We start from the raw sequence: 21,072 nt of genomic DNA, 5'->3' as shown, positions 1-21,072 counted from the left end.
CCCTGAGCTGTGGTGTAGGTCGCAGATGCAGCTTGGATCTGGTGTAGGCTGTTGCCATAACTCTGGCGTAAGGCAGCGGCAACAGCTCCAATTAGACCCCTAGCCTAGGAACCTCCATGTCCGTGGGTGTGGCCTTAAAAATACAAAAGACAAAACAAAAAACAAAGAAACAAACTTCCTAAGGTTTAGAGGTCCTGATACAGGAAAGCACCAATACTGATATGGGACAAAGCAGAAATGCTGAATGAACTCAGCTGGAACAGGACAGGACCTGGAGTTGCTGGGAACCTCAGAGGCAGCAGCTGGAAAACAGGTAGGTGTTGCATGGAAAGAATGACATTTGGATGGTAGGAGGAAGTGAGCAGCCCAGCAGGGGGTTATTAAGTGAGCTCGCTTAGAGAGCCCGGGAGAGGCCTCTGAGAGCAAGCACAAGGTGGGACTGCAGGCATGGGGTCTGCAGCAGGCTGTGGGAGCTCCAGCTCTTACACAGAGTCAGAGAAGTTGAAAAGAACAAGGTGGGCCCCCAATCTCAGGCTTTGAGAAGCTCCAGCTGTACATTTGGCAAATTCTTCCCCTAGCTGCTGGTGTCTCCCAGAGGCACCATACCCTCTCATGTTCTCGGTTCCTCAAAGAACCCTCCTTCTCTCCACCCGACACCCCCACTCCACATAATGGCTACAAGTTGGGGAGAGAAGAGATTCTGAGGTTGTGATAAACATGCTGGTTTCCGTCATAACCACCCAACACTCAGTGTTCCTATAGCTGCTGACCCTTCCTTCCCGCACATATGTGAGAGTTTTCCCCCATTCCTGGAGCATACTTGACTCAGAAGCAGGCAAGACCAGAAAAGCCAGGGTCTTTTTTTTTTTTTTTTTTTTTTGCTTTTTAGGGCCGCACCCCCAGTGTATGAAGGTTCCCAGGCTGGGGATCGAATCAGAGCTACAGCCTCCGGCCTACGCCAGAGCCACAGCCTGCGTTGTATCTGCGTCTGTGTCTGCGGCCTACACCACAGCTCACGGCAACACTGGATCCTCAACCCACTGAGCGAGGCCAGAGATCGAATCCGAAACCTCACGGTTCCCAGTCAGATTTGTTTCCACCACACCACCATGGGAACTCCCAAAAGCCAGGGTCTTAATGCCCCTGGGAGCGACCATCAAAAAATGAGCGACCTGGAGTTCCCGTCGTGGCGCAGTGGTTAACGAATCCGACTAGGAACCATGAAGTGGCGGGTTCGGTCCCTGCCCTTGCTCAGTGGGTTAAGGATCCGGCGTTGCCGTGAGCTGTGGTGTAGGTTGCAGACGCGGCTCGGATCCCGCGTTGCTGTGGCTCTGGCATAGGCTGGTGGCTACAGCTCTGATTCGACCCCCCTAGCCTGGGAACCTCCATATGCCGCAGGAGCGGCCCAAGAAATAGCAACAACAACAACAACAAAAAGACAAAAGACAAAAAAAAAAAAAAAATGAGCGACTAGAGTTGGTGTAGAAATACATATTTCAGAGAGTTCCAGTCGTGGCTTAGCGGAAATGAATCCAACTAGGAATCATGAAGTTGTAGGTTCGATCCCTGACCTGGCTCAGTGGGTTAAGCATCTGGCATTGCCATGAGCTGTGGTAGGGGTCACAGATGCGGTTTGGATCCGGTGTTGCTATGGCTGTGGTAGGCTGGCAGCTGTAGTTCCGATTCAACCCCTAGCCTGGGAACCTCCATATGCCATAAGTGTAGCCCTGAAAAGCCAAAAAAAAAAAAAAAAAAAAGAAAGAAAGAAATACATATTTCAGTTACCTATTGCTATGTAATAAACCTCCCCAAAACCAGTGGTTTAAGACAACAATGGTTTGTTATTTCTTTTTTTTTTTTTTTTTTTTTTTTTTTGTCTTTTTGCCTTTTGTTGTTGTTGTTGTTGCTATTTCTTGGGCCGCTCCCACGGCATATGGAGGTTCCCAGGCTAGGAGTTGAATGGAGCTGTAGCCACCGGCCTACGCCAGAGCCACAGCAACGCGGGATCCGAGCCGCGTCTGCAACCTACACCACAGCTCACAGCAACGCCGGATCCTTAACCCACTGAGCAAGGGCAGGGACCGAACCCGCAACCTCATGGTTCCTAGTCGGATTCGTTAACCACTGCGCCACGATGGGAACTCCTGGTTTGTTATTTCTCATGATTCTCTGCTTAGGCTGAGTGGTTCCTCTTCTGATCTTACCTGGGCTCACTCATGTAGCTGCATTCAACTGCAGACTTAGCTGGGCTGAAAGGTCCAAGTTGATGTTACTTACATGCCTTGCAGTTGGCATTGGCAGTCTGGGACACTTTGTTATTCCTGCACCTGGCTTCTTTTCTTTTCCTAGGCTAGACTACCCTCCTGGTCCAGTGGCGCTCTCTGTATATCAAGAGGGCAAAAACAAAAGCCATAAGGCATCTCAAGGCCTAGGCTCTGAAGCCAGCACAGTATCACTTTGGCCGTTTTATTGGTCACAGCAAGTCACAAGATCATCCCAGATTCAAAGGGCAATGGCTGAATAGACCATGGTGTTCCCAGGAACAAGATAGCTGGGTAAACAATGAGGCTATTGCTTAACTTATATAATCAAAAAAAGACCAAGCATGAAGGTGGCAGATGCACAGACAACACCCTTGGGTGAGCCACCTCCCACCATGAGTCATACTTCTGCTTAATCCCTTGTCCTTGAGAACCTATGGTCTGCTTCTAGCCAATAGAGTGTGGCAAAAGTGATGGGATAGTCACTTCCTTAATTAGGTTACATTGTAAAAGACTTAGCCAAGTGGACTGAGATCCTCTTGCTGGCCTTGAAGAAGCAAGCTGCAAAAAGGTGAACTTTTCCTGGCTCAACAGGTAACCAGGTGAGTGTTTTCCTGGCTCAACAGGTAACCAACCAGACTAGGATCCATGAGGGTGTGGGTTCAATTCCTGGCCTTAATCAGTGGCCTAAAGGATCTAGCATTGTGGTGAGCTGCGGTGTAGGTGGCAGACGAGGCTCGGATTAAGTGGAGGATCTAGCTAAGCCATGCATTGACTTCTGACCCAGGAAAATGGTAAGATAAAAACATAAGCTTGTTTCAAGCCTCGGAGTTTGTGGTGGTTTGTCACGCAGCGATATAAAACTAATGCGAGTGAGTGGAAAGCTGAGGTCAGCTGCTATGATCCAGACCGCTGTGATCGAGGCCAGCTCTCACACCTGGAACCTAGGGTCATTTACCAGAATGACTGAGCAATGGGGCAAAGGGAATATCCAGATCTTTCAAGAGCTCTGAGTTGCTGATACACCTGCCTGGCTCCCTATTGGAGCAGCTACTGGATTGGAACACTTGGTTCTCAGGGATGGAGGCAAGTACCTGAGACCAGCAAAAATGTTGACTGTGGGTGAGGAGGATCCGGAAATGGAAGAACAGGACAGCCACAGGATCAGTTCAGTATAGGAACTGAGGCTTCATTAAATAATTTTTCTTATTGAGCTATACTTGGCATATCACATTGTGTACTGTTTGAGGTGTACAACGTGTTGGGTCAATATATTTGTATTTTACACTACGCCTACTGCAGTAGTGTCAGGTAACACCTTCTTCAACACCTTCATCGTGTCATATAATTATCACTTCTTTTTTTTTTTTGGTCTTTTTAGGGCTGCACCTGCAGCATGTGGAGGTTCCCAGGCTAGGGGTCAAATCAGAGATGACGCTGCCAGCCTACACCACAGCCACAGCAACACCAGATCTGAGCCGCATCTGCGACCCACACCACAGCTCATGGTACCACCAGATCCTTAACCCACTGATCGAGGCCAGGGAGGGAACCCGCATCCTCATGGATCATTGTCAGGGTCTTTACTGCTGAGCCCCAACAGGAACTCTACTTCTTTTTTGTAATAAGAACAATTAAGATCTAGTCTGTTAGTAAGTTTGGAGTTTATAATACAGTATTGTTGACTATGTGGAAAGTAACATAGGTCTTTTCTATCAAAGGAAATCTTGGTGACTCCATTTTGCTCCAGCTCCAGCTCCGGCTTCTGCTGAATCAACCCTATGACCCCCTTCCTCTCTACCTCTTCCCAGCAACAATTTGTTTCAATGAGCCAACCGGGAAGAATGTGCACCCTGCCCTGACCAACGGGAAGGGGACAGGTACATCACCTGCGTTAGGCATAAATAGGGGAGGGTCCTTTGTTTGGTGCGCACGCTTTTTGGAGCACCTGAGCCCTTCTGCAGAAGTAAAGAGCCTTGTCGAGATTTCTCCTTGTCCACGTGTCTCACTTTCCGACACTGACGACCCGAGCCAGAGTTATCGTAATTTCCAACAACTATAATCACTATGTTGGGCAGAACGTATTTATCCACTAGTTGCAATGGAATAGCTGTTTTACCCAGTTTTATTGAGATATAACTGACCTAGCACACTGGAAGTTTAAGGTGTGCAACATCGTGAGCTGCCTTACATTCATCACGAAATGATTACAATAGGTTTAATGAACATCCTCATCTCTGAAATACCTGTTTGCACAGATAGTTCCAGATTTCATTCCACAAAATCTAAACAATTTAGATTTCTTTTTTTTTTTTTTTTTCTTTTTTGCCTTTTCTAGGGCTGCTCCCGAGGCATATGGAGGTTCCCAGGTTCGAGGTCGAATCAGAGCTGTGGCCACTGGCCTACGCCAGAGCCATAGCAATGTGGGATCCGAGCCATGTCTGCAACCTACACCACAGCCCACGGCAATGCCGGATCCTCAGCCCACTGAGCAAGGCCAGGGATCGAACCCGCAACCTCACGGTTCCTAGTCCGATTCGTTAACTGCTGTGCCACAATGGGAACTCCCAAAACAATTTAGATTTCTAGCATCATAATCTGAAAATACTCATTCCATATCCCTAAATCACCCTTTGTGGCTGGCATTTTTTTAAAATGTTGTATCATTTTGATAGATGGCTCACATCTGTCAATTAATTTCATTTTAGATATTGCTGCTGACCACCACTTTAAAGTGCCAAGAACAAAATCGACTTAACCTGGGATACAAGTAGACCAGGCTGGAAAAAGGTGTGATGCCTGCCTTTCTCCTTGGCCTATTCCCTTGACCTAGACCTCCCCTCAATCTGATGGCTTTTTCTTGCTGGTACCTGCAAGCCTGTGCCCAAGGGCTTCCTCTGGGCATAGGTGTGTATAGGTCAAATCCAACCTGGAGCTGCCGGCATATACCACAGCCACAGCAATGCGGGATCCAAGCGGAATCTGCGTTCCACCCCACAGTTCACCGCAACGCCGGATCCTTAACCCATTGAGCAAGGCCAGGGATCGAATCCGCATCCTCATGGAAACTAGTCGCATTTGTTACCGCTGAGCCATAATGGGAAGTCCCATAGGAGGCAGACTGTGACTGCCAGGGGTGTGAATGTACTCAGCTCTCAAGCAATAACTGGAAAGGAGTTGGTGTATGAATACCCCAGCTTCTTTGCTTCCCTGGGGGACAGCTCTGAATTGAGTTCTGCGCAATCACCTGGAGGACTTCCTTGGAGGACCCTTTCGAGGCCCCCATGGGACTGAGCTCAGCTGAGAGCTTAACTCCTCTGCCTCTATTTCCTGGCTTCCTCTCTCCTCTATTTCCTTCCTCACTCCCTGACTGGCGCTTCCTGAGATCAACTCTCGAGAGACTATCACACTTCTGTTCTAGTCTCAGAGTCGGTTTTTGAAAGCCTCACCCTAAGACAGGTTTGGGAAACATGGCCCGTTTCAGAATCTTGGGAGGGGGACGCCTAAAGCTGAAAACTCTGCGCAGTGAGAATGCCTGCTCCGCAGCAAAGCATGACAACACGCGCCCATCTCATAAACATAATGCTAAGTGAAAGAAACCAGGCCCAGAAGAGTACATACTGTCTAATTCCATCTCTAAATGTGCCACAGCACACTACAGGAGCTGATGCTATCAGGGATCAGGATAGTGGTTATCCTTGGGGGGTGGGGAGTGACTGGCAGGCAGGATGAGGCAGGGGTGGTGGGGGAGGGTTTCTGGAGATCTGGAATCATTTGTTCCTCAGGCATGTCTTGTGGAAATTCATCAGGAAGCATGCTCGAGGTTTTTATTAGTTTCTCTCTGTATGTAATTTTTTAAAAGGTTTTGAAAAATCCAAGGTCTAAATCAAATATACTTTATTTATTTATTTATTTATTTATTTATTTTTTGGTCTTTTTGCCATTTCTTGGGCTGCTCCCGTGGCATGTGGAGGTTCCCAGGCTAGGAGTCGAATCGGAGTTGTAGCTGCAGGCCTACACCAGAGCCACAGCAACTCAGGATCCGAGCCTCATCTGCAACCTGCACCACAGCTCACGGCAATGCCGGATCCTTAACCCACTGAGCAAGGCCAGGGATGGAACCTGCAACCTCATGGTTCCTAGTCAGATTCGTTATCCACTGAGCCACGATGGGAACTCCAAATGTACTTTAATTAAAAAAAAAAAAAAAATCTGAGGAGTTCCCGTTGTGGGAATGGGTAAAGAACCCGACTAGTATCCATGAGGATGTGGGTTTGATCCCTGGCCCCACTCAGTGGGTTAAGGATCTGGGGCGGTGCTGCAAGCTGCAGCATAGAGTGCAGACACAGCTCAGATCTGGCGTTGCTGTGGTTGTGTCGTAGGCCAGCAACTGTGGCTCCCAAGGCAGCCCCTAGCCTGGGAACTTCCATATGCCTCAGTGTAGCCCTAAAAAGGAAAAAAAGAAATCCGAGGTGAGCCAGGTCTCAGCACCAAAGTGGTGCCCTCCAGGAGAGCTTGCTTGTATTTCCTAGGGCCTCTGCCACCTGTGTCCTGGCCCCCACAGTGAGTCACAACCGATCCCCACCTTCCTAGGGGACCCTCCAAGACCTGCATTTTGCCTTGGGAAGAAGAGGGCCCTCTCAAGGGGGTCGCTGAAAGATGCTGGTTAATGAAAGCTTCACCATCCATAGCTGCACCTGCTGGGACAATTAAGCCTCCTTGGTCTCCTTGGCAAAAGAAAGGACAACTGCAGTGTCGTACACGTACTTCAACCTCCCAAGAAATGACACATCGATTCTTCCCAAAGTCTATTGTCTAGAACTAGCAAATGTCTCTGTTGAGCTGCAAAGGGCAGTCCTATGTGGGGGAAGCAGATGGAATGTTTGAGCACTAATATATTTGCGAAATATGCTATATCCATTTTTTTGGGTCATATCCTCGGCATATGAAAGTTCCCGGTCCAGGAATGGACTCCATGCCACAGCCGCTATTTGAGCCCCTGCAGTGACAACACCAGATCCTTGAGCCTCTGCACCACAAGAGAACTCTGCTATATCAACTTTTGACCAAAAAAAAAAAATCGACCTGAAAAAAATCCTGGAGTTCCCTGGTGACTCAGCAGTTAAGGAGGCTTGCTGTGGCTTGGGTCACTGCTATGGCACAGGTTCAATTCCACTGCTGTGGGTGCTGCCAAAAAAACAAAAAAACAAAAAAATCCTATTCTATTTCTGTAATATAGATGGTTAAAAATGGCTTCTAATAATTTTATCTACAAAATAGCCCAAAGTATAAAATAAATTTCATGAGTCTATACTGACATAGATAAATGATTAAAAAAAGAAATAAATGGGGGAGAAGAGACAAATTTCCCATGCAGAAGAATTTCAAATAATATACGTAGGTGATAGTCTACCCTCAAGGAGAGGGAACTCTCCACCTTAAGAGGGAGGCATATAGAGAATTCCTTCCGAAGAGCACAGTGGAAAGAAGATAAAAAAAGAGTAACTTCAGGAGTTCCCGCTGTGGTGCAACAGGATCGGTGGCATCTCTGCAGCACCAGCATGCAGGTTTAATCCCTGCCTGGCACAGTGGATGAAAGGATCTGATGTCTTCGAAGGTGACAACGGCAGCTCAGATCTGACCCCTGGCCCAGGAACTCCATGTGCCTCAGGGCAGCCAAAAGAAAAGAAAAGAAAAGAAAAAAGAATAACTTCACAGTGGATAAGCGCTACTTTAGCCACGTTTTCAAGGTCAAATAAACAGTAATAAGTCATGCTAATAGTAGGTACCTTAATACGATGTGATGAAAATGACATGAGGACACCACCAAGCAAAGCCCAGTGGAGGTACCATTCTACAAAACACCCGACCAGTCATCCTGTCAATATCGTCGAAAACAAGGTAAGTCTGAGAAACTATGGCAGCCAAAGGGAATCTGAGGAGATGCACTGACAAACGCTATGTGGTATTCTGGATGGGATCCTGGAGCAGAAGGGCATTAGGCAAAATCTAAGGATATCTGAATAAAGTACAGGCTCTAACTAATAATAACATATTGTTATTTCTTCATAAATTCCAATGAATATATGATATTAATGTAAGATGTTAATAGTAGTATAGAATATATGGGAACTCTCTGAATTATCTTAACAGTTTTTCTGTAATCTCAAACCCTTCCCCCCAAAAAAATAAAATAAAATAAAATAAAATAAAATAAAATAAAATAAAATAAAACTCTTCCAAAAAATAAGGTTTACTTATTTTTTGGCCACCCCTGCAGCACGTGGAAAGTCTCAGGCCAGGGGTGGGACTTGAGCTGCAGCAGTGACAATAAGCCATAGCAGTAACAATGAGCCACAGCAGTGACAACACCAAATCCTTAACTGCTGGGCCACCAGGGCATTCCTTAAGGTTAATTATTTAATTAATTAATTTATTTATTAGGGCCGTACCTGCAGCATATGGAAGTTCCCAGGCGAGGGGTTGAATTGGAGCTGCAACCACCAGCCTATGCCGCAGCCACAGCAATGCAGGATCCCAGTCACTCCTGCAACCTAACCTACACCACAGCTCATGGCAACACTGGATCCTTTAACCCACTGAGTGAGGCCAGGGATCGAACCTGTGTCCTCACGGTTACTAGTCAGCCATTTCTCTTTTTTTTTTTTTTTTTTTTTTTGCCTTTTTAGGGCTGCACCTGTAGCATATAGAAGTTCCCAGGCTAGGGGTCCTTAAGTTACGAATCAGGTTCGTGACGGTTGACCCACAGCAGGAACTCCTGAGAGTTAAAAAATTTGAATTCTCCTGAGAAAAAAAAACCAAGCAGGAGGCATAACTCTCCCAGACTTCAAGAAATACTACAAAGCCACAGTCATCAAAACAGTGTGGTACTGGTACCAAAACAGACAGACAGACCAATGGAACAGAATAGAGAATCCGGAAATAAACCCTGACACCTATGGTCAATTAATCTTTGACAAGGGAGGCAAGAACATAAAATGGGAAAAAGAAAGTCTATTCAGCAAGCATTGCTGGGAAACCTGGACAGCTGCATGCAAAGCAATGAAACTAGAACACACCCTCACACCATGCACAAAAATAAACTCCAAATGGCTGAAAGACTTAAATATACGACAGGACACCATCAAACGCCTAGAAGAAAACATAGGCAAAACACTCTCTGACATCAACATCATGAATATTTTCTCAGGTCAGTCTCCCAAAGCAATAGAAACTAGAGCAAAAATAAACCCATGGGACCTCATCAAACTGAAAAGCTTCTGCACAGCAAAGGAAATCAAAAAGAAAACAAAAAGACAACTTACAGAATGGGAGAAAATAGTTTCAAACGATGCAACTGACAAGGGCTTAATCTCTAGAACATATAAGCAACTTATACAACTCAACAGCAAAAAAACCAATCAATCAATGGAAAAATGGGCAAAAGACCTAAATAGACATTTCTCCAAAGAAGATGTACAGATGGCCAACAAACACATGAAAAAATGCTCAACATCGCTGATTATAAGAGAAATGCAAATCAAAACTACCATGAGATATCACCTCACACCAGTCAGAATGGCCATCATTAATAAATCGACAAATAACAAGTGCTGGAGGGGGTGTGGAGAAAAGGGAACCCTCCTGCACTGCTGGTGGGAATGGAAACTGGTACAGCCACTATGGAGAACAGTTTGGAGATACCTTAGAAAGCTATACATAGAACTTCCATATGACCCTGCAATCCCACTCTTGGGCATCTATCTGGACAAAACTCTACTTAAAAGAGACACATCACCCACATGTTCATGGCAGCACTATTCACAATAGCCAGGACATGGAAACAACCCAAATGTCCATCGACAGATGATTGGATTTGGAAGATGTGGTATATATACACAATGGAATACTACTCAGCCATAAAAAAGAATGACATAATGCCATTTGCAGCAACATGGATGGAACTAGAGACTCTCATACTGAGTGAAATGAGCCAGAAAGACAAAGACAAATAGCATATGATATCACTTATAACTGGAATCTAATACCCAGCACAAATGAACATCTCCTCAGAAAAGAAAATCATGGACTTGGAGAAGAGACTTGTGGCTGCCTGATGGGAGGGGGAGGGAGTGGGAGGGATCGGGAGCTTGGGTTTATCAGACACAACTTAGAATAGATTTACAAGGAGATCCTGCTGAATAGCATTGAGAACTTTGTCTAGATACTCATATTGCAACAGAACAAAGGGTGGGGGAAAAAATGTAATTGTAATGTATACATGTAAGGATAACTTGATCCCCTTGCTGTACAGTGGGAAAAAAAAAAAAAAGAATCTGGTGTTGCCCCAAGCTGCAGTGTAGGTCTTGGATGCAGTTCAGATCTGGCGTGGCTGTGGCTGTGGTGTAGGTGGGCAGCTGCAGCTTTAGTTCAACCCCTAGCCTGGGAACCTCCATATGCTACGGGTATGGCCCCAAAAAGAAAAAAAACAAAAAAACAAAAAGCATAGCACTCACCATTTCTGAAGGTGTTTTTTTTTTGTTTTTTTTGTTTTTTTTGTTTTTTTTTTAAGGATGTCACTGTATTTATTCTCCTACAGGCATTTTTCCCCCCTATGGCGTCAACATTTTCCTCTCAAAAATAGAATAATAAAAAAGACCCTCAAAGCTTAGAACTGGATCACTTGGCCCTTTCTCTTCTTATCTCCTCCAAATTCAAAATTCTTGCATCTCCTTCATGTTGCAACAGAAGAAAAGCTGGGGGAAAAATGTAATTGTAATGTATACATGTAAGGATAACCTGACCCCCTTGCTGTACAGTGGGGAAAAAAAAAAAATGCTTGCATCTCTTAATAGCCACCATCCTCTTGGATCTGCAGTTGGGCTCAACACATTGAAGCCTCAGCACAATCTTCTTTCTGCTTCCGGAAAATTGGCTGTGTTCGCCCACCAGAGCCACTCTGCTTCTGCTCATAGCGCCTCTTTCCCTGGCCATACAGGGAATCCTTGCCCTTCTTATACTGGGTCACTTGGTGAGGCTGCTGCTCTCCACACCTCTTACAGAAAGGCCTTCAGGTTTTAGGTACGTGGACCATCTTGGCAACAGAGGTGTATTCACGATGAAAACGGGAAAATCGGTGACCACGTTCCTGGTCTCGCTCTCTGTTTTATTTATTTGACTGTTGAAGTAGTAGTTCTCAGTGAGGTCCCTGCACCACCAGCAGGTATGGCATCACCTGGGAAATTAGTAAAAGTGCATATTCTTGGGCCCTACTTTAGACCTACTGAACTGGACATTCGGGGTGTGGGGCCCAGGTATCTGTATTTTTACAGAGCTTCTAGGTGATTCTGATGAAAATGAAAGCTTGAGAAATACCGGTTTATAATGATCATTGCTTCTCTCCCTTGTCCTCCCACCCCCACCCCTTGGCCCCTGGCCTGAACGTAAATCCAAGAGAATGGAAGCCCATCTGTCTTGTTCAGCACAGAACTACCAGCACCAAACACATAGCAGGCCCTCAATAAATCATTGCTGAATGGTGACAGATTGAATGAATGATTGATCTGGTGCCCTGAGTCTGTGTCTCGGAGCCACAAGGTCCCAGGGATCAGCTCATCACCTTCCACAAGAGCTTTTATCTGTATGACACATTGATCTTGCAGGCTGAATAAACATGAACAAGGAGTTCTGAGATTAAAGAAATGCTTGAGAAAACTACGGTTCAAGCTGTTATTAATTACAGTTTGGAAACTAGGAGCACGCTCCAAGATCCTCCTCAAGGAACCAGAAGTTTTGTAGATTGTATTCAATTCGACGGCAAGGATAATATCCTTTTCTTTTTTCTTTTTTTGTTATGGCCACACCCATGGCATATGGAAGTTACAGCCTAAGGGTCAAATTGGAGCCACAGCTGCTGGCCTACCCCACAGGTACAGCAACTCCAGATCCAAGCCACCTCTGCAACCTATACCACAGCTCACGGCAACCCCGGATCCTTAACCCACTGAGCAAGGCCAGGGATTGAACCCGCAGCCTCATAGATACTAGTTGGGTTCATTACTGCTGAGCCACAACAGGAACTCCCCTTTTCTCTTCAATTCTGCATAACTCTTACTACATGAATCCCAAAGCAGGCTGCTGACTGACAAAGGCTTTCTCTTCCTTCAATCTTTCTGCTTCCTATCCATCCTGGGATCTTTACGAAAAAGGGGGAAAAAGTTCTAAACCAATTCATCCTGCCTCCAGTGGTTGCTAGAAGCTTTCAGATGGAAACATAAGGTCAACCCCCCGCCCAGATCAGGGAGGAAAAACACCATCTTTGCAAAAGACATTGAACTTTAGAAAAGGTTAGATCAACACAGAGAACAATGGAAAGGCCTTGGGAGCCTCTCTTTAGAAATTGTCCTCTGCAAATACTCGGGGCTGAGCCCCATGCAAGGTAGTGGGGTTCCAAAGGCCAGGAGAATAGGGTTCACGTCTTCAAGGAGCTCACAGTGTGGAGGAGAGACAGGCACGTACACAGAGAGCGCTGAGTGTTAGTGCTGAGGTCACGACTAACTGCCTGGCTTCCCAGGGGGAAGATTCTGGGAGGAGGTGATATTTCAATAGGTCTGGAAAGCGGTGTCTCACTCGGGAGGCAGGAAAGGGCAATTCAGGCAGAGGGCACAACAAATGCGAACCACAGAGATGGAAAAGGGCAGAGCAGGCTTCAAAAATGATTAAGAGGAGTTCCTGTTGTGGCTCAGCGGAAACAAATCCGACTAGGAACTGTGAGGTTATGGGTTCGATCCCTGGCCTCGCTCAGTGGGTTAAGGATCCAGCATTGCCATGAGCTGTAGGTGTAGGTCACAGATGCGGCTCGGATCCCATGTTGCAGTGGCTCTGGCGTAGGCCAGCGGCTGTAGCTCCTAAAGGACCCCTAGCCTGGGAACTTCCATATGCTATAGGTGCAGCCCTAAAAAGGCAAAAAAAAAAAAAAAAGAAAGAAAGATTAAGAGAAATGGCTGACTGAATTGGTCACAAGGTAGTTATAGATATTTAGAAAAACTGAAATACTGATTAGCTAAGTATTGATATTAAGGATTACTGCTAATTTTTAAACATGTTAATGATTTGCGGTTATGTTATAAAAGAATTCGTATCTTTTGGAGATACATATTGAAATATCATTTCTAGCAAATAGGATATAGTGTCTGGAATTTGCTTCAAAATAATATGGGGAAGGGCAGGGGAGGGTAGGAATAAAGATGAAGTTAGCCCCAAATTCTTGTTGAAACCAGATGATATTAATGGATTATACTTTTTTTTGGCCACACCCATGGCATATGGAAGTTCTTGGGCCAGGGATCAAATCTGAGTGGCAGCTGTGGCAACACAGCTGTGGCAATGCTGGATCCTTAACCCCCTGTGCCACAGAGGGGACTCCAAAACATACTTGGAAGAGGGCTTGGCTGGAGCTTCAGCTCCTGGACTCACAGAGGGTCAGGAAAGACCGCCTTCTCAGGGTCCGCGCCTTCTCAGGGTCCGCTTTTCTCTTTTACAAGGACCAAGCTCAGGCAGGCTCGCCTGGGGAATCTTGAATGTAGCTCCCAGGACACAGGCCCTGAGGGAGGAAAGAGGCCTTAGGGAATTTCGGTGGAGTACAGCCAGAGGGGAAGCGCCTTATCCTTGACTCTCAGGACTTTGAGTACCATTTAGGCAAAACTAAAAAAAAAAAGAGAAAAGAAGATTGACACAATGAAGGAATGATAGGAGAAAAAGTATACACATATATATACACGACTGGCTCGACTGGCTCGCTGCTGTACAGTGGAAGTTGCTGCAACATTGTAAATCAATTATAATTTTAAAAAATTAAAAACAAACAAAGGATCGTGGGAGGTGGATATGGAATACACCCATTGCTTCTTTCCAAAAGAAGTCTCAGAGGAAAATCAGAACACCTAAGCGGGAGCTGAACTGCGTTAGAGGTAAAATAGCTGACCCTCTCTTGCCTGATTTGAGAGACCTCAGAATAGACTCTCTCTCTGAAAACAACTTCCTTAAACACCCCACAGACTACAAATATCACCATTAGAGAATATTTCTTTGACATTAAAATTCACCGGAGTGAAAATACCTTGTGCACTTATCTATCAGTTATAATTATTATTCATAATTCTCTACTAATAATGTCTTAAATTCATGTGGTATTTTGAAGTTTCCATAAGATTTTTATTTGCTTTATCTCGTCCACGTCTCATGAAGGACCTTTACATTAGCCAGTAATATTCTTTTCATTTTCTCCCAGATCTTACAGCAACTGGGGCTTGAATTCAAATTTTTTTTTTTTTTGGAAGACGAAATAGTATTATTTAATCTTTTTTTTTTTTTTTTTTTTCCCACTGTACAGCAAGGGGGTCAGGTTATCCTTACATGTATACATTACAATTACGTTTTTTCCCCCACCCTTTGTTGCAACATGAGTATCTAGACATAGTTCTCAATGCTATTCAGCGGGATCTCCTTGTAAATCTATTCTAGGTTGTGTCTGATAAACCCAAGCTCCCGATCCCTCCCACTCCCTCCCCCTCCCATCAGGCAGCCACAAGTCTCTTCTCCAAGTCCATGATTTTCTTTTCTGAGGAGATGTTCATTTGTGCTGGGTATTAGATTCCAGTTATAAGTGATATCATATGGTATTTGCCTTTGTCTTTCTGGCTCATTTCACTCAGTATGAGAGTCTCTAGTTCCATCCATGTTGCTGCAAATGGCATTATGTCATTCTTTTTTATGGCTGAGTAGTATTCCATTGTGTATATATACCACATCTTCCAAATCCAATCATCTGTCGATGGACATTTGGGTTGTTTCCATGTCCTGGCTATTGTGAATAGTGCTGCCATGAACATGCGGGTGATGTGTCTCTTTTAAGTAGAGTTTTGTCCAGATAGATGCCCAAGAGTGGGATTGCGGGGTCATATGGAAGTTCTATGTATAGATTTCTAAGGTATCTCCAAACTGTTCTCCATAGTGGCTGTACCAGTTTCCATTCCCACCAGCAGTGCAGGAGGGTTCCCTTTTCTCCACACCCCCTCCAGCACTTGTTATTTGCAACACCAGATTCTTAACCCACTGAGCAAAGCCAGGGATGGAACCCACATCTTCCTGCATTCTGGTCAGATTCTTGAGTGCTGAGCCACAAAGGGGGGCACTGTGCTATGCTTTTAGAAGATAATAAACACAATAGAGCCCATCTACATATCTAAGGGAAGGGTGAATTAACGCAAAGACATAGCAAGGGCAAAAGCCCTGAGCAGGGAATAAGCATAGCAGATCTGAGGAACAAAATAAAACATTAAAAATGCCAGTGTAGGAGTTCCCCTCGTGGCACAGTGGAACCAGATCTGACTAGGAACCATGAGGTTGTGGGTTCCATTTCCTGGCCTTGCTCAGTAGGTTAAGGACCTGGCGTTGCCGTGAGCTGTGGTGTAGGTCGCAGACGCAGCTCGGATCCTGCATGGCTGTGGCTGTGGCTGTGGCCAGCAGCAACAGCTCTGATTAGACCTCTAGCCTGGGAACCTCCATCTGCTGCGGATGCAGCCTTAAAAAGCCAAAAAAAAAAAAAAAAAAAAAAAAAAGCCGGTCTAGCTGCAGAATATTTTGAAGTGGGGAGAGTGACACAAGATTGTCGTAAAGGTAGGACGATCACGTAGGACCTTGAGGTGGTTGTAAAAAGTCCAGGTTTTAAAGGGTAACATAAAGCCAAGGAGGGTGGGGGTCGAAGCAGGGGACTTGTATGATCTTATTTTACATTTCATTTGTTTATTTTCTGGCCACACTCACAGCATGTGGAAGTTCCCCAGCCAGGGATCCAACCCAGGCCACAGCAGTGACCTGAACTGTGGCAATGACAATGCCAGATCCTTAACCCACAGCGCCTCAAGGGAACGCCTGCATTTTAAATATAAACTCTTTGCGATGAAATATCTTTTTGGCTCTCGTGCGAAGAATGTGCCACGGAGGGCAGGTGAGAAGGTGAAAAGCAAAGACAGAAGCTGACAGATCAGTTAGGAGGGAGACTTGATGGGGGAGGGACGCAGCGGCGGAAATGGGGAGAAGTGGTAACCAGGCAGCGGTGAGGACGGGCCCAAGGGAGTCTCAGACTTCGAATAACAAGGCTTTGCTCCTTCAGGTACTGGGCAGGTAGTCACTGAATGAATGAATGAATGAATGAATGAATGAATGAATGAAGTTCCCTTCCTTTCCGAAAGATGGAATATAATCCCTCACTTCACTGACAACTGAAAAATACCGTAGATCGTCTTTCCTAACCTGGATTCCATTTTCTGGTTGGGAAAGGGGGTTTCTCTCCATGTGTGGGGGTGTATGTAAATGCCTGTCAGTCGAGTATTTGGCAATATCATCTCTCCCTCCACTCTCTAGCTCTCTTCTTAAATATATCACTGCGACTCTTCCCCATTATTTCAGCTAGATCACAACTCCAGAAAAATTATTTTCTCTTCAGAAAGCAAATCAAGTGGGGGCGGCTTGGGAGCTCGGCAGTTCCCCTGGGAGGTGTAAGGAGTTGGTCCCGGCTCTTGTTGCTGGGAGAGGCTGGGAATGACAAGTGCCTTCCTCCCTGATGCACTGAGGGCAAAAATCAATTTATTCCTTTGGGTCGTTTTCACTGAACTGTTTTTATTATCCTTGCCACTACATGTCTTGCAGCTAGAATGAAATGCAATCAGAATGTGGACTGAGTTCGACAAGGGGAAAGGGCCACAAGCCACGGGAATACCATGGCATATGACAGCCCTGATCTCGGCAAAAACAAAGAGGAGCCAGGCAGCTTCTGCAGATCAAAGGGAGCTGTCACACTCCTCCACTGACAGGCTTGCTGGGTGTGGAAGAGAGTATCTGAAACACAAGCCGTGCCTTCCACTGCCAGCTAAACTTTTAGAATTCCCTGGGGAAATAAACCATTATTTTAGCATGAAGCTTCAAAAGTTAAATACGTAATAATAAAAGCAGAAAACCTGTTTTTCTTTGCAGAGATGACAGTGAAATTCTTGCAGGAGTCAAAAGGATTCAAATGTCAGCTTTCACTTGCTTTAGATCCCAGTCTGGTGCTTGCGCACAAAGCGCTTTCTACTGGTTCCCGTTCAGCTCCCATCCCGTCAAGGCTCCTGGGTGCGTCCTTTCCCAGTACTGCATTTTCTTTTTTTTTTTTTCTTTTTTCTTTTTTTCCATTTTCTAGATGACAGCCCTGGATAGCTCTCTCACATCTTTCTTTCTTTCCTGCAAACCCATTTCTTCTCTTTCCCTAAGAGTAACTTAACCGGCCACATGCAAAGCCAGCCAAATTGCAGAGCTGAAGTCAGTTCTTTTTTATATGTTTAACTATTAGTTTTACATAAAAAAGCTATATGTTTTACATGTAAACATATAAACTATTAATTCTTCAAGAGTTCCCATTGTGGTGCAGCGGAAACGAATTCAACTAGGAACTGTGAGGAATCGGGTTCAATCCCCGGCCTTGCTCAGTGGGTTAAGGATCCGGCTTTGCCATGAGCTGTGGTGTGGATTGCAGATGCGGCTCTGATCCTGTGTTGCTGTGACTGTGGTGGAGGCCGGCAGCTGTAGCTCTGATTGGACCCCTAGCCTGGGAACCTCCATATGCTGTGGGTGCGGCCCTAAAGAGCAAAATAAATAAATAAATAAAAACAAAAAAATAATAGTAATAAACTATTAGTTCATCAGTCTTCATTAAAAATGTAGACAGATAAAACATATTATCATTTCTTTCTCAAAAAATAAAAAAATATTATATGTTTTCTTTTAAAAATCCTAATTTCCCCCTCTGTGGGCCACTGGCTCCAGAGGCAGAGAGGTGTGGAGAGGAGGGAGGGAGGAGGGAGGAAGGAAGGCTCCACATACTCAAATCCCCTCCTGTAGGAGCAGCCTATTTGTGTCATCAGACTTTATGCTTATTCTTAAAGAAAGACGTTCTTTTTTTTTTTTTGCATTTTCTAGGGCCGCATTCACGGAGGTTCCCAGGCTAGGGGTCTCACTGGAGCTGTAGCCACCCATCTATACCACAGCCACAGCAACGTGGGGTCCGAGCCGTGTCTGCGACCTACACCACAGCTCACGGCAATGCCAGATCCTGAACCCACTGAGCAAGGCCAGGGATTGAACCCGCAACCTCATGGTTCCTAGTTGGATTCATTAACCACTGAGCCACGACGGGAACTCCAAGATGTTCTTTAATCAGCTACATTGCAGGGTTGGCACTGGCTTGAGAAAGGGAGGTTGCACAGATGGGGCATCAAAAATGAATGTCTGGGAGTTCCCGTTGTGACTCATCAGGTTAAGAACCCGACTAGTATCCATGAGGGTGCAGGTTCAATCCTTGGCCTCAATCAGTGGGTTAAGGATCCAGCGTTGCTGCAAACTGGGCACAGGTGGAGAATGCAGCTTGGATCTGGTGTTGCTGTCATTGTGGTGTAGGCAGGCAGCTATAGCTTTGATTCAAACTCTAGCCTGGGCATCTACATGTGCTATGAGTGTGGCCCTAAACACACACACACACACACACACACACACACACACACACACACACACACACAAAGAATGTCTGATAAATTAGAAGCTGGGATTAACATATACACACTACTATATATAAAATAGATAACCAACAGGGACCTGCTGTATAGCACAGGGAACTCTATTCAATATTTTGTAATAACCTATATGGGAAAAGAAGCTAAAAAAATAGCTATATATGTTTTTATAACAGAATCACTTTGCTGTACACCTGAAACTAACACAACATTGTAAATCAGCTATACTTTGATTAAAAAAAAAAAGGTCTGAGATAAACAATGAGGTCCTACTGTGTACCACAGGGAACTAGACTCAATATCTTGTAATAACTTATAATAAAAAAGAACATTAGGAGTTCCCGTCGTGGTGCAGTGGTTAACGAATCCGACTAGGAACCATGAGGTTGCGGGTTCGGTCCCTGCCCTTGCTCAGTGGGTTAACGATCCGGCGTTGCCGTGAGCTGTGGTGTAGGTTGCAGACGAGGCTCGGATCCCGTGTTGCTGTGGATCTGGCGTAGGCTGGTGGCTACAGCTCCGATTAGACCCCTAGCCTGGGAATCTCCATATGCCTCGGGAATGGCCCAGAAAAGGCAAAAAGACAAAAAATGAATAAGTAAATAAAAATAAAAAGAACGTACATATATATGTAAACATATATATGTAAAACAATTTCTGGTGAATGTACAACAGAAACTAACACAACATTGTAAATCAGCTGTACTTCAGTAATAAAAGAAATGAACGTCTTTGTGAATATGCAGAATCTAGAAAATCTTCATGTCCTCTGTAGGGATTCCAAACAGGGGGATGTGTGAGGAAGCAGGTGTTCAAAAAGTTGTTTGTTTGTTTTTTAATGGCTGCACCTGTGGCACGTGGACGTTCCCGAGAGCTGGGACTGGCACCTGAGCTGCACCTGAGCCCTGCGCCACAACTGCGGCACTGACGGATCCTGAACCCCCTGTGCTGGACCAGGGATCGAACCCTTGCGGCCATGGCATCTGGGGCCTTTAAGAGTCCAGAGGTGCCCGCCTTTCAGTGGGTCTGTGCCCTCTGCCTCTACCCCCCTTGAGGGCAGTCCTAGTGTTTACACAGGCGGGTGGCCTCAGTGCCAATGCTTGAAGGGCAGGCCCATCATGAGCGGGACTCAGAGTCACAAATGGCTGCAACCCAGATCCTCAGACGTGAGCGAATCACGCGGAGGTGCTCATTTCCCATGCAGACTCCTGGCAAGTCGCCCTGACACTCACTTAACCCCCTGGGGGTTTGTCTGGCACTAGGGGAGGTCTAGAAGTAGACAGACCCAAACGGGTGCAGCAGCACAAACCCCACTGGGGACTTGGGTCTCTGGGTCTCCCCACTCCATCAACCCGTACATGGTCTGCTTGTTGCCTCAGGGTTGCAACATCGTGGCTACTCCTTGAATATGCCTGTTACACTCTCGCCCCCAACCTCTGCATTTGCTTCTCTCTCCTGGAGTCCATTTCCTTAGCTCCCACAGGATTTTGCATCCTGTCACCTTCTTAGAAAGGGCTTTAAAAACGCTGCCCCCCTCCCCCACCTCCATCACCACCACCCTCAGGACCCGGAAATCCTCATCTCCCTTCTCGGCTTTATTTTGCTTGGCCCCACATGCTGGGTCATGTGACATGCAGTGGGTTTTTCTTCCTTTCTTCCTTGTCTTTTTTTTTTTTTTTTCTTTTTCTTTTTTGGGCTGTGCATGTGGCATACAGAAGTTTGAGGGCCAGGGATCGAACCCAAGCCGCAGCAGTGACAACACTGGATCCTTAACTGCTAGGCCACCACGGAACTCCTTGAAGTAGGTTTTTCTTGTTTAGTGTCTTTCTCCCCACCCTAGATTTAAGCCCTGTGAAGACGGGGGCTTCTGTCAGTTCTAGTCTCTGCTGTATTCCCAGCACTTAGAACAGTACTTGGAACACATGGGTAACAGGTGCTCAATAAATATTTGTTCAGTGAGAGAATGTGCTTCAGGAGGTGCATCTTTAGCAGTGGCTAAAAGTTCTAACCAACACACAGCCCAGCCCTAGGCATGTGAAGACAGAAATAAGTTACTCTACGGAGATAGGTGCCCAGGAAGAAGAGAAACGTGACAGTTGCCTTATCAACAAGCAAGCTGTCCACAAGACCCTGGCCAAGCGTGAGTAATTGCCTTCTGGCTGTTCTGTGGAGCTCTAGAACCATCTACCTCAGCCATACAAGTGAGCCCA

General features: G+C 45.7%; 1 long non-coding RNA gene and 1 pseudogene across 1 annotated transcript; one reads left to right on the top strand and one right to left on the bottom strand.

The window, feature by feature from the left end:
• Nucleotides 2,780-4,246, top strand: LOC110260146. The gene is made up of 2 exons (XR_002342998.1): nucleotides 2,780-2,863; nucleotides 3,983-4,246. It is a non-coding gene; the product is annotated as an uncharacterized LOC110260146 (long non-coding RNA).
• Nucleotides 10,861-12,027, bottom strand: LOC102158845 (annotated as a pseudogene).

Source organism: Sus scrofa, chromosome 3 (assembly GCF_000003025.6).
Source record: "Sus scrofa isolate TJ Tabasco breed Duroc chromosome 3, Sscrofa11.1, whole genome shotgun sequence".
NCBI classification, from domain to species: Eukaryota; Metazoa; Chordata; class Mammalia; order Artiodactyla; family Suidae; genus Sus; species Sus scrofa.
Note: the sequence above shows the minus strand (reverse complement) of the source record. Positions and strands in the feature narration are given on the sequence as shown.